Below are 13,687 nucleotides of genomic sequence, written 5' to 3'. Positions count from 1 at the left end.
GATATGGGGATATCTAAACCCTTCCAAACCCCTCCTCCGTCTTGTGACATTTTCTTTTTAACACTTTTATTGAAGCACTTTAAAGTTTAGTCAAATCTGTTACTTTGCACCATCTGTTATCATGAAGAAATTCAATTTCGAGTTTATTGTTATAGTGGATTATAGTTTACTTCGTTTCATGAATGTGGTTCTAAAGTGTGACTATCTGTTTAAGAATTGTGATTTAATAAGTGTGAGGAAATATATACAGAGTGTTTCAGAAGTAGCGTCGAAAATTATAGGGTAATGTTCCTGGATGATAGGAGTCTGAAAATGTCGTATTTTAATTGTTCAAAACTCAGCGGTTGTCCTTATAGCTGCCATTTTGTTTTTTTTTCACTTGAGAATTTTTTCTCAAGAACAAAATGATGTATTGATCTGAAATTTGGCATGAATATTTATGCTATAAAGACTCAACTTTAGAAAATAAAACAAAAATTTTTGATGTAAATTTCCAAAATAGCGGCCATTTTAAATTTTTAATTGCAAATTTCACGAAAACCGTACACTTTACGGAAAATTTTCTCTCTATCACAAGAAACAAAAAAGTTAGAAAATATTATCAAGATTTCAAGGATGCCTCATTTATCAAGATTGGTAAGAGAATAACAGATAAATTAATTATTTTCGTACAGTATGCATGATCATGAACAATATCATCTGAAAAAAATTGTAAAATCAGCTGGATGGTCATATGGAGCCATACCGAGTTTCGAAGCTTCATCTATACTTATAAAATTCTTATCTCACTGACTCACTGATCACGATTTCTGGAAAACTACTGGACGAATTGCAACAAAACTTGAATTATAGCTTCCTTATAAGTCCTAGGTGCTCACTAAGAAATCTTTTGGCGATATTTTAACTCTAAGGGTGGTTTTTAAGGGTTTAAAGTTCGTCTTTTAGCATGTATATTCTTCTTATTCCAATCTCTTAATTATAATTGAAATGTCCATACCATATTTTAATATAGAACTATAATCTAGAGAGAATACCTCTTCGAAACAGTTGTTAACTGGTAACCAAATTAATAATTTTGTCAGGTAGGCATTAAGTTGAGTTAACTTTGTTAGGTTGGCACCAAGTTGAAGATTAGAATGCATTTATCGCGGAAAAATTGATTGGGCACTGCTACTTCAATCAGAGCTATTCCTGAGAATATAATATTATTATTTATTTTCCAATCACTACTTGATAATGGCATTATTTATAGCCGAAACATGTCGTGTTGAATAATTTTAAAAAGGGTAATCAGATTTATAAATATTAGAATATAGATATAAGAATAAATATTTTCATTTCTATTCTTGGGAGTATAGATAATTTTTATGTTTCATAAAACAAACTTTTATGACGAGAGTTCTATCAATTGATCCTATTCTATCAAGACTAATTTTGTTTGTATATCTGACAGATCGCGTGAACAGCTTAAACAATTTCGATGGAATTTTAATTATTCAGTATGATGAATAGAGGGTATTTTTAAAACTTCAGAAGTGTTCGTTGTGGAATCTGTGTGCAAAAAATGAGGAAATTCGGCCAGAATTTAACTTGAAGAAAGAAAGAGTTTTTTTATTAAAACGGCCAAAGCTGTTGTTGCTTTTCCTAATGTGAAAATATCTTCCATAGTAAAGTAAGGCGCTTTTCCCATGAATCAATTATTCCCAAACATCAGTTGTGTTACCAAAGAAAATAGAAGGTAGCTTTCGATAAAAATATTGGAGAATATGCATAATATTCACTTGAATGTTGATATTCACTTGATGTTGTTTCACATTGATATTCACTTGAAACTGTCAGTATACCTCATTAATAGCATCAATGCTCCCCATTCAAATAATGCTGGCACATTGATGTGAATCTTACTATAATTTGTTTACATTAGATCAGATGGAGATAAGATGATAGCTACTGTTTTGATTTCAAAATTATGATTGCCATTTTTGCTTTTTATGCCAGCTGTTATTAGTTTCGATTTCAATTTATTATGTTTGACATTTTCGCTTTTTATACCCGTTGTTATTATTATGTGAAATGAGCTCTCATTGAATGAAAACATTATCATTGAAGTCAATTATACTAAGCGAACAATTTCTGTTTAAATATGTGTGTTTGCGGATATGTATGTATGTCTGATGGATCTCGAAAACGCCACTAACATTTCTTTATTAAATCAGGAATAGAGTACGTTTGCGATAAAGAAATTATTTTGGAACAGGTCTTAACTCTGGGAAAAATCGCTGAAGCTCTTTCAGAAAGGATTATTGATCACTCAAGTAGCAGCTGATCAAAAAACGTTTCCATACTCTGTTGAAAACGTGAGAAAGAAAGTGTGAGCAAGTGAAGAAGATTATAGTAGCTGTAGTTGAGTTACCAAATTTAGCGATCTTATTTTGAAACATTGCAGTGTATTAATGGAACATCTGGAAGAATAGGTACAGGAAGTGCCCGGATGATAGCAAAATAAATTTAAAATTTCTCCAAACATATGTTAGTTGAATTGATGTTCATTGTGAGGTGATAGAAATGCGACTAATTTCTTCAGCTTCTGTTGTATTGTTTCGTCTGTTGCTCTATGTTTCTACGCAGCCATGGCCTTGAGAGAGCCAGTTGTCCTGTCTGTTAACTCCTAATCCGGACTAAATACCACGAGAACCACTCAGAGAAGCCTTCTATTAAAAAATCCTCTGCTCTGATTAGTTCTCATGGAATTTAATCATGATTGAAATTGAACAGGCTTTTGAGCTACTTGACCTGATATTTTCATGTTCCAAAATCAGCTAAAAACTATATCGAAAAAAGCATTATATTATTCCATCAGCTGGTCCTTCATTTCCTTTCATCCTATACTATTAAACGAGCAATTTCTGTTTATATGTTAAGATGTTCAGATGTTTGGATGTTTAGATATTTAGATGTTTATATGTTTGTATTTCACCGGATCTCGAAAACGGCTCTAACGATTCTCACGAAATTCAGAGCATAGTAGGTTTATAAAATAAAAATTCGATTGCACTAGGTCTCATCCCTGGGAAAACTCGCTGAAGGACATTGAAAGGATAATTATTATTTATCCTTGGAAAAACAGCTGATAATAATTATTTCGTCGTCTGTTGATGATGGAAGTGAGTGAGCGAGTTCATGTGTGTGGGACTGTGTCAAAATTATGACTCAGCTGTTGAACTTTTGTAATCATTCAATCAGGTACTTAGTGCCGGTTGCAAAAAAGCCGGACTATTTTCAATCCTGATAAATTCCAGTAGATCCATCTATTTGAAATGGCCTTCTCTGATTTGGTTCACGTGAAATTAATCAGGATTAAAATTCAACCGGCTTTTGTGCAACCGGGCTTTTGTGAGGGAAATTTTTGCATTCCTCTGGGAATTAATCTCAATTTACTGTGATTAGAACATTTCAGTATGCACTATGAATGTTATTATAATATCTTCATTCGTAATACATTTTTTATTCTTTTGTACTCCAGAGCGAAGCTCGGTTCCCGATATTGATGTCATAACATGACACAAGACAAACCTATTGATATTTATATTAATGAATCACAAGTAAATACTAAAGTTCTCAATTTAGATAGAAATTAAATTAAGTTACATGTTAATTTACATTCAAATTTTCATCCCTAAGTTTTTGGTTTCAAGCTAAGATTAAAGAAAGAAATCATATAATGGTAGTCAATAATGAAAGTGATCGAATAAACTCTATTCAGAATTATTGAAACTAACATTAAAATGTCTACTTTGAAATTCCCACTTTAATATTTATAGTAGTAAAATTTAGGACATGAGAAATCAGCCACATTAAATGTTAGACTAATTATCATGAATGGACTCTTATAATATAATGTAATTGATATAATATAATGGACTCTTACTTCCATGGAAGAAAGAATCAGTGGATTGGCTGCTTTTACACTTCTAAATAAGTGAAACGAAGAGTAAAGCTGCGTTTACACCAAAGTTATTAACAAAATGTAAACATTTGATGAACATATGTGTTAGTCAAGTTCTGTTCAATCTAATAGAATCCATACGGATTAAGTTATCATCATTTTGTCAATAACTTCGGTGTAAACCAGCTTAAGCGATAGGCTATGCCAGAAACTCCAGAATAAGCAAGAGATCCATGGATACCAGAGTCAACCAATTCCAAATAAACTTGATTTCCACAAAATTCACTGCAATTAGTCAATAACTTCGGTGTGAACCAGCTTGAGCGATAGGCTATGCCAGAAATTCCAGAATAATCAACAGATCCATGGATACGAGAGTCAACCAATTCCAAATAAATTTGATTTGGAATTCTATTTTCAATTGCATCAAGCAAAAGCAAAAATGACATGATCACTGCTAATTTGATAACTGTCAACAAGAAATATTAATTGCCAATGGATAAAGTCGAGGTTGACTCTTAAGCCCCGCCCAATATTCCACAAAATTCGCTGCAATTAGTCTACTATTCTACAGAGCACTTCCAACACATCAACTAATAATTCAAATGATTAGACTCAATAATTTTCATGCCAAGCTGTGGCCTAATTTTTTATTTATTACCGATAGAGGGCATATCATAAGATGCTCCTAGCAAATAGTAGGTCCGTGATACAAAAATTTGAGCTGAGTCTCATCTCTAAGATAACTTGATAGGAAAAATTGATCATCCAAGTGGCAGCTTATTGAAACAGAAATTTCCATCGTTTGTTGAAAACTGAAGAGAGGAAGAGAGAAAATTAACATTTGTGGTTATAACATTTAGCATTATAATTTGAAAACATTGCATGATTCGATAAAAATATTCCCTGATGTCAAGATGAGTGCATAAGAGCAACTGGGTGACACCATAAGGCATCACTAACTTTTGATTGCTTTTTAAAATACGCAGATGAATGTATATTTCAACAGAGTTGAATGTGTTGTTCAAACTGAGGTGATAGCAACGCAACTAATCATCACACTTACTGACAACGATTTTTGGGTAACTAAGTATTATAGAAATGTATTTGAATGAAACTTGAAACGGTCCTATATATAATAACATTTTCATCGAGGAGAGCACCTTTTCGGATACAAAATTGTATGACAGAGACGAGACTATATTAATTTATTATTCAAGTTATATTCAGCAAGCAATTTTTGTTTGTATAATGGATCTCAAAAACGATTATAACGGCTTTGGTGGAATTCAGGTTATAAATATTTTACAAAAATAATCTGATCATTTAATTCCCGTAGCGAAGCACGGGTACCCTGCTAGTCTTAAATACAATTGGAATTAAAAATGTAATATTGATGTTTAAATTGTGAAAAGTGGTCATGCATGCAATACGAAAATAATTAATTTCTCTGTTATTCTCCGACCAATCTTAATAAATGAGATATCCTTGAAATCTTGATAAAATTTGCTAACTTTCTAGTCACTTGTGAATTTTCTTTAACGTGAACGGTTTTCGTGAAATTTGCAATCAAAAATTTAAAATGGCCGCCATTTTGGAAATTTACATGAAAATTTTTTTTTATTTTCTAAAGTTGAGTCTTCATAGCATAAATTTAATATTCATGCCAAATTTCAGATCAATACATCGTTTTGTTCTTGAGATAAAAATTCCTAAGTGAATAGAACAAAATGGCAGCTATAAGGATAACCGCAGAGTTTTGGACACTTAAAATACGACATTTATAGTCTCCTATCATCCAGGAACAATACCCTAAAATGGTCGACACTACTTCTGACACACAGGCCTTATTAGGCCTATATCACGACTGTGTAAGCACAGTAAAAGTGAAAATGTTAGGAGTAAGTTAGGCAACACGCTTAACACATTGTGTGAGAGGCATCCCTTGCTCTTCAAGAATTTTCCAAGATGGGTTCTACCAGGCTTTTCAAACTCTATGACCTTCCTTGAACTTTCAAACTCATTAGCAAATCATCTTACAGATTAAACTTTTTCCATTCAATCTTTAAATCATACATCCTGAAAATTTAAAATTCAATAGATTACTTTAGTCGTTTATATTGTGATCATTATGTGATGATATTTTTTTTTTAATATAGTATGTGTGACTGTCTAATAGTAATTCATATTCTTTAACAATGCCTCAGCTGCTTTTTTTAGAGAGTACGACCAAAATTTTCCAATTGTGAACATTGATCAACAGGTATTTCCACCATTGACAGAGGTGGGCACACATTCTCTCAATATTTGGAGATATTGTTTCATAACCCCCTCCAAAAAAGAAAAACAAAGAAAAACATTCAACCTCACTATAGGCTAACTTATATGAAAGCCTAGGTTGTTTCAAATCAATAATTCCCACTTTTTCTGGTTTCTTAATAATATTATCGATATTTGAGCACTAAAGTGAAAATCATGAAGTCTTGAGAAAATTGGGAATCAAGTCAAAACTACAGTAACTATATAATCATAATGGTTATATTATAGCACTAGTACTTCTGTGAACAATAGACTTCGCGCAGTTATGAATCACAGCCTCCTCTTATACTGCCTAACTATAATAGATAGTAACTAAAAATTAGTTACTATATATCAATTAGTTAAAACTAAGCCTATGATGTTAAAGTTTGAAAATTGATTCCAGACAAAATTATAGAATGCTATCTAATCTCTATCTGGCCTATTCAGGGCCACTTCAGCATTATTATTTTTGAAACAATCTATTTCATTTCATTCTATTTAAGCAAAAAATATAGTTTATACAATTTATTTTTAAGGGGAAGTCGAAATAATATTAACCGTAGCCTGCTGAACTCGATGAAAAATCTGAAATTTAGTTTTCAAATAATGGATATTTATTTATGATCCTCTCTCCGCTCGCCAGCATGATTTGACCGTGGGCAATGATTGAGGAGGAGTCACAAAGAGCCAAGCCAAAAAAGTACTACTTAATTTATAATATAATATTATGAACAAAATGAGAAGAAATATGATATGTTACTCAACAGAGAAAAAATCATTATCATGTAAAAGTTTTTTAATAGACTAAGGCCCGGCTGCACAAAAGCCGGTTAAATTTTAACCTTGATACGTTTTTGAAAAGACGGCTTCTCTGATTGGTTCTCGTGGAATTAATCACGGTTAAAGTTTGACCGGCTTTTGTGCAACCGGCACTATATCATTATTTAGGCTGTGGTCATTTACTAAACTCCAATAGATATTGAAATTTAATTTTTAACATGCGTTAGCGAAGTTCTCACTTTTGACTTACTGAAGGCCTAAGTCGTTTTCTGTCTGTTTGTATTTTCAATAACTTTAGAGAGAATTGATCAATCAGCTTGAAATTTTGAACACAAATTCTTCGAACCTTTTTACAGGTCAAGTTCGTTGGACAACAAAATTGACTCACTTCCTCGTCCTTTTCAGGTTATAAAAATAACATTGAAAGTGCATAAGAGAAAATTTGGGTGTAAGTGCACGTCCAGTGCCAACATACCTATTATCAAATTTTTGGTTATGATCGATTTAGTATGTTATTTTGAGCACAGAATCACAAAAATTAAACGGCGCTCACTATTGTTTTTAAATAAACTAAGTTCAAAGTAGCACAATTTTACATGCATTCAACCTATGAGTAGCAGCCATTTTGATTATTGAAATCATCAAATTGTGATATTCCCAATCTGACTTTTCCTAACATAAAGCTTCTCCTAACCTAAAGCTTTTCCTAATCTACAGCTTTTCCTAACCTACAGCTTTTCCTAACCTTAGCTACTTATGGTTGCACTTATAGGTAAAATGCATGTAAAGTTCTGCTACTTTGAACTTAGTTTATTTTAAAAACAATAGTGAGCGCCGTTCAATTTTTGTGATTTTGTGCTCAAAATAACATACTAAATCGATCCCAACCAAACATTTGATGACAGGTATGTTGACACTGGACGTGCACTTTAGCCAAAATTTGTTTTGATTTTTTCATTTTAGTCAGCTGGAATTAATTGCTTTCTTTAATTTTTCCATTCATTTAAAAAGCTGATGCTATTTGGGAGATATCACTCAGCCTGTCAGACAGACAGACATCATGCGCCGACACATGATTTCAGCTGAATAATACACAACATTAATTTATAAGTTCTATATTGACTCGCCTCCGCTAACGTCTGTCTGTAACCTACACGTAATTAATAATACTACTTGTGATAGCAGTTGCTATGACAAATTTTTTTGTTCAAAGTGTTAAATTTGTGAGTAGGAGCTACAATCAGTGTTCACTAACACCTGATTATTCATTGTATAGGTATTCATTCATTTCATTTTTGTATCATTTATTAGTATCGTCAAATGTTGAGATCATTGAAACGGTTTGAGATATTGATGTGCGGGTTTCGCCATTAATTTTTCTATGAAATTCTCAATTTTGTATCGAAATCATGTATCATATGACAATTGAGAAAATTGAGTTGGATTCAAAATGAAGCTGGATTTGAAATGAAGTTGGATCCATATGACGGATCCAAGATGGCGGACAAAAGTTTTGAAACGACAGGAAGTATTTTTTTTCCAATTTGGATAGGATCCTCATGAAACCTACTACTGTAATATCATACTTGTAAAAGATCTCAGAGATTAATACAACAGTTCTTGAGCGAGTTCTATAACCCAGGGCGTCTCTAGTATTAATATGAGTATGTTTTGCTATTTCAATTTGATTTACATTAGACTCTACATTTCTGATTAATTAGTAAATATGAAAAATCACAATAATTTTTCATTAGTATTTGATTTATACAAGTTCACATTACAGTGATAACGTGATTTTTTTACTTTCCTTGCCCTATATTACCATAAGTAAGGGCAGTATTTCTTTCCAAAAAAATTAAGGTACTCTAATTTCAAGTTCTCTATACGTTTCAAGGTCCCTTGAGTCCAAAAACATGATTTTTTGGTATTGGTATGTGTGTGTGCGTGTATGTGTGTGTGTGTGTGTATGTGTGTGTGTATGTCTGTGAACACGATAACTCCATTCCCAATTAACCGATTGACTTGAAATTATATATAATTTGGTCCTATATTCAAATTCAAATCCATTTATTTGCCATAAAATAATACAGATTGATAAAATAAATTATCTAACTTACAAAATGGCACTACCGGAAAAGAAAACTTGTGCGCCGGCAGTGAGTTCGAACAACTAGGTACAGCAAACATGTCAATAGAAAGAAAAAGAGCTTATTCAAATCACTAGAATAACTAAAATTATGGAAACCAGGTCACATCTCAATACTTACAAACGATAAGACAAAGTAACAAAATCACAAGCAAGTGACAAACTCGAAAAGACCAATTCAAGGAAGCCATGACAATAATATTTTAAAAATTTATAACATAAGAATGTATCACTATTCTTATTAATGAATAATATGATTCTTTTAACATATGTTTGCCTCACTGTAAGCACCTGGAATTCTTGAAAAAGAAGTCTACTAGGGTACAATCTTGGCCTGTATAATGCAGCTCTGATAAGGTGTTTCTGTAATGTGAATAATTTGTCCATATGGATATCATAAGCAGCCCCCCATATCTCAATTCCATATTGGAAAAGTGATTGCGCATGAGCATAATAAATCTTTTTCATTATTACCATATCAGCTATTTGATTTAGTTTATAAAACTTATAAATTAGATATTTAAGCCGTCTGCACATATATTCAATATGAGTATCCCATTTTATATGATCATCCATCATTATACCCAAATATTTTAAGGATTTCACCCAATCAATACAAGGGCAATCACAATACACATGATTTAACAAAGCGTGAGAATGCCTTTGTAAAGACAAGGTTTGTACTGGTTGACCTATTTCAGTAGTAGAAAAAAAGTCATAAATTTAGTCTTCTTCAGGTTGATGGTGAGTACATGTCTATCAAACCATGATTCTACAATTCTCAAGCCCTCATTTGCATTGTTATATACATCCCTCCATGACACACCAGAAAAAACCATAGCCGTGTCTTCAGCAAATGAAATTACTCTGCAGTTAGGTATTTTCAGATTCAAAAGGTCATTAACATAAATCAAAAAGAGCAATGGTGAAAGGAATGTGCTTTGAGGAAGACCAAATACAGAAAGATTTTTCAAACTTGTTTTACCATTAATTGTCAAATATTGAGAGCGATCCGTTAGATAACTCGCAAACAGATCGTTTGCTATGCCCCTAACTACACAATTATGTAATTTTTGCAATAGTATTTTGTGTGGTATGGAATGAAACGCCTTTGCAAGGTCTGAAAAAACTGATAGTGTTTTATGCTTGAATTTGAAATTGTTATTTATGATGTTAGTTAAGTGGAGAACAGCATCAGTGGTAGACTTACCAGATTGAACCCCATATTGATTACTATGAATGAATTATATTTTATCTAGGAAACAAACTGATCTAATTTTGATCAAATTTTCAAATATTTTTGAAAAACCTCTTAAAAGACTTATAGGTCTATAATTTCCGGGTTGTGTATGATCACCAGCTTTGTGAAGAGCTATCACTTTTGCAATTTTGAACCTTTTTGGAAAGTAGCCTGATAGAAAACATTTATTAATTATATATTCCAACGGTTTAACTATGAATTGAAAATTTTTTTTTCAAGAACACCCCTGACATATCATCAACACCTGTTGCTGCATTGTTTTTCAAAGATTTTATCACATCAAGTATTTCAGTGCTGTTAGTTGGGTTGAAAAAAATGCTGTTATTAGGACTGGGGGATAATGAGTCAGGTATTTCAATATTATGGATATCATCCAGGATTTGACTCGCATATTTTTCACCAATTCTTGTGAAATGATCATTCAAAATATCTGGATCTATATTTGGCTGAACGTGTTTTTTATCTATATCAAGCATTTCAGTAATACAATCCCATTTGTCAGTGTGAGATAAGAAATGGTTGAAGGCTGACGTGTTTGTAGTTGAGCTCCCAGTTTTAGTGCTTGTTGAGTGGATTTTTAACCGTATTTTCTATTGAAATTTGGCATATCTGTTGATTATTACATTTGTCACAGATCTACCTTATAATTTTTCATTCACATCTGATTCCTACGCAGTTAAATAGCATATACTGATATTCGACATGAAATCTCAATCTCCGGCTTTAACTCGTTCCGCTGCCAGTGCCAACTCCAACCAAGATAAGAACCTGGCTATCGCTCCGTCACCGGCTAAGCAGAAGCAGCAGCAACAACAGCAGCAACACAAGAAGCAGCAGAAGTGCCAGGCCCGGCCGCATTCTGCAGACGGCGTCCCGGTTGCTATGACAACAGAGAACCAGATAGCAGCCGCCCTTGAAAAACTGCTGTCAAACGAAGCCTTCGTTGACAAGATTGATGCCCGCCTGGAGGAGCGTTTGTGCGAGCGACTATCTGCCGAGGTTAGCGCTAAGGTGCTTGCCGAACTTGACTGGCGACTCGAGGCTATGGCTGACGAGACTAGGAGGCTCGCGAGTGAGGTGGATACCCTCAAAAGTAACATCGCAAGGCTGGAGGAGGATTTCGATTCTCGTCTAGACGAGCTAGCTCAGTACTCGAGAAGAAATAATATTCGTGTCTCGGGTATTCCGGAGGTTCAAGGTGAGAATGTGACCGCCACCGTCGTTAGTCTCCTGAATGAGAAGCTGAATGTGGGAATCTGCCCGGACGACATCGACAGATGCCACCGTGTCGGTCGCCCGACCCACCTCCACCCTCCTGCTGCTGATGACTCGTCTTCTACTCGTGTGGTTCACAGACAAATTCTCATCAAATTTGTCAGCTACCAAAAGCGAAACTTAGTCATCACGGGCAGACGAAATTTGAAGGGTACGGGATTCTCCATTCATGTGGACCTTACCATGAAAAGACGTACGTTTTTCAAAGATTTTATCACATCAAGTATTTCAGTGCTGTTAGTTGGGTTGAAAAAAATGCTGTTATTAGGACTGGGGGATAATGAGTCAGGTATTTCAATATTATGGATATCATCCAGGATTTGACTCGCATATTTTTCACCAATTCTTGTGAAATGATCATTCAAAATATCTGGATCTATATTTGGCTGAACGTGTTTTTATCTATATCAAGCATTTCAGTAATACAATCCCATTTGTCAGTGTGAGATAAGAAATGGTTGAAGGCTGACGTGTTTGTAGTTGAGCTCCCAGTTTTAGTGCTTGTTGAGTGGATTTTTAACCGTATTTTCTATTGAAATTTGGCATATCTGTTGATTATTACATTTGTCACAGATCTACCTTATAATTTTTCATTCACATCTGATTCCTACGCAGTTAAATAGCATATACTGATATTCGACATGAAATCTCAATCTCCGGCTTTAACTCGTTCCGCTGCCAGTGCCAACTCCAACCAAGATAAGAACCTGGCTATCGCTCCGTCACCGGCTAAGCAGAAGCAGCAGCAACAACAGCAGCAACACAAGAAGCAGCAGAAGTGCCAGGCCCGGCCGCATTCTGCAGACGGCGTCCCGGTTGCTATGACAACAGAGAACCAGATAGCAGCCGCCCTTGAAAAACTGCTGTCAAACGAAGCCTTCGTTGACAAGATTGCTGCCCGCCTGGAGGAGCGTTTGTGCGAGCGACTATCTGCCGAGGTTAGCGCTAAGGTGCTTGCCGAACTTGACTGGCGACTCGAGGCTATGGCTGACGAGACTAGGAGGCTCGCGAGTGAGGTGGATACCCTCAAAAGTAACATCGCAAGGCTGGAGGAGGATTTCGATCCTCGTCTAGACGAGCTAGCTCAGTACTCGAGAAGAAATAATATTCGTGTCTCGGGTATTCCGGAGGTTCAAGGTGAGAATGTGACCGCCACCGTCGTTAGTCTCCTGAATGAGAAGCTGAATGTGGGAATCTGCCCGGACGACATCGACAGATGCCACCGTGTCGGTCGCGACCCACCTCCACCCTCCTGCTGCTGATGACTCGTCTTCTACTCGTGTGGTTCACAGACAAATTCTCATCAAATTTGTCAGCTACCAAAAGCGAAACTTAGTCATCACGGGCAGACGAAATTTGAAGGGTACGGGATTCTCCATTCATGTGGACCTTACCATGAAAAGACGTACGTTTTTCAAAGATTTGTGTATCAAGATTGGATTTAAAAATGTGTGGAGTAGAGATGGTGTTGTGTTTTGGAAAAAGAATGGGAAAACGGTCTCTCAGTTCTCCAAAGCTCGCATTCGTATGAATGAAAGTGAGTGAGTGTTTGTGCCCTAGTCTACTACATGATTAAGGTATCTATATCTATAGCCAATTTTGTTTAATTCATTTTTTTTTTTTTTGTATTTAAAATTCTTTATTATTCTCTCTTCAACTTGTGCTCGCGTCCTGGGTGTCTTGATTTTTCTGTTAAACTACTCAACAAGTATTTTCTATTAGTTTTATTATAAAGCATCTATTATTTTTATTATAAAACATATTTATTATTATTTTTATTATAAAACATCTTTTTATTATTAGTAATCAGGATTTCTTGATGCGTGAGTGTCTGGTTGGAGATTAGGATTTCTAAGTTTAGTTTTCATATTTTGCCGAGGTAACTACGGTAGTTTCGTTATTTTATAATTGATTTTATTTGCATCAGATATGGTCATCTTTTTTCTCTCTCTAATATGAATCATTACGATAAGATTGT

The sequence above is a fragment of the Nilaparvata lugens genome, chromosome 3 (assembly GCF_014356525.2).
Source record: "Nilaparvata lugens isolate BPH chromosome 3, ASM1435652v1, whole genome shotgun sequence".
Classification (NCBI taxonomy): domain Eukaryota; kingdom Metazoa; phylum Arthropoda; class Insecta; order Hemiptera; family Delphacidae; genus Nilaparvata; species Nilaparvata lugens.
The sequence above is the reverse complement of the archived record's forward strand: the minus strand, read 5'-3'. Positions refer to the sequence as shown.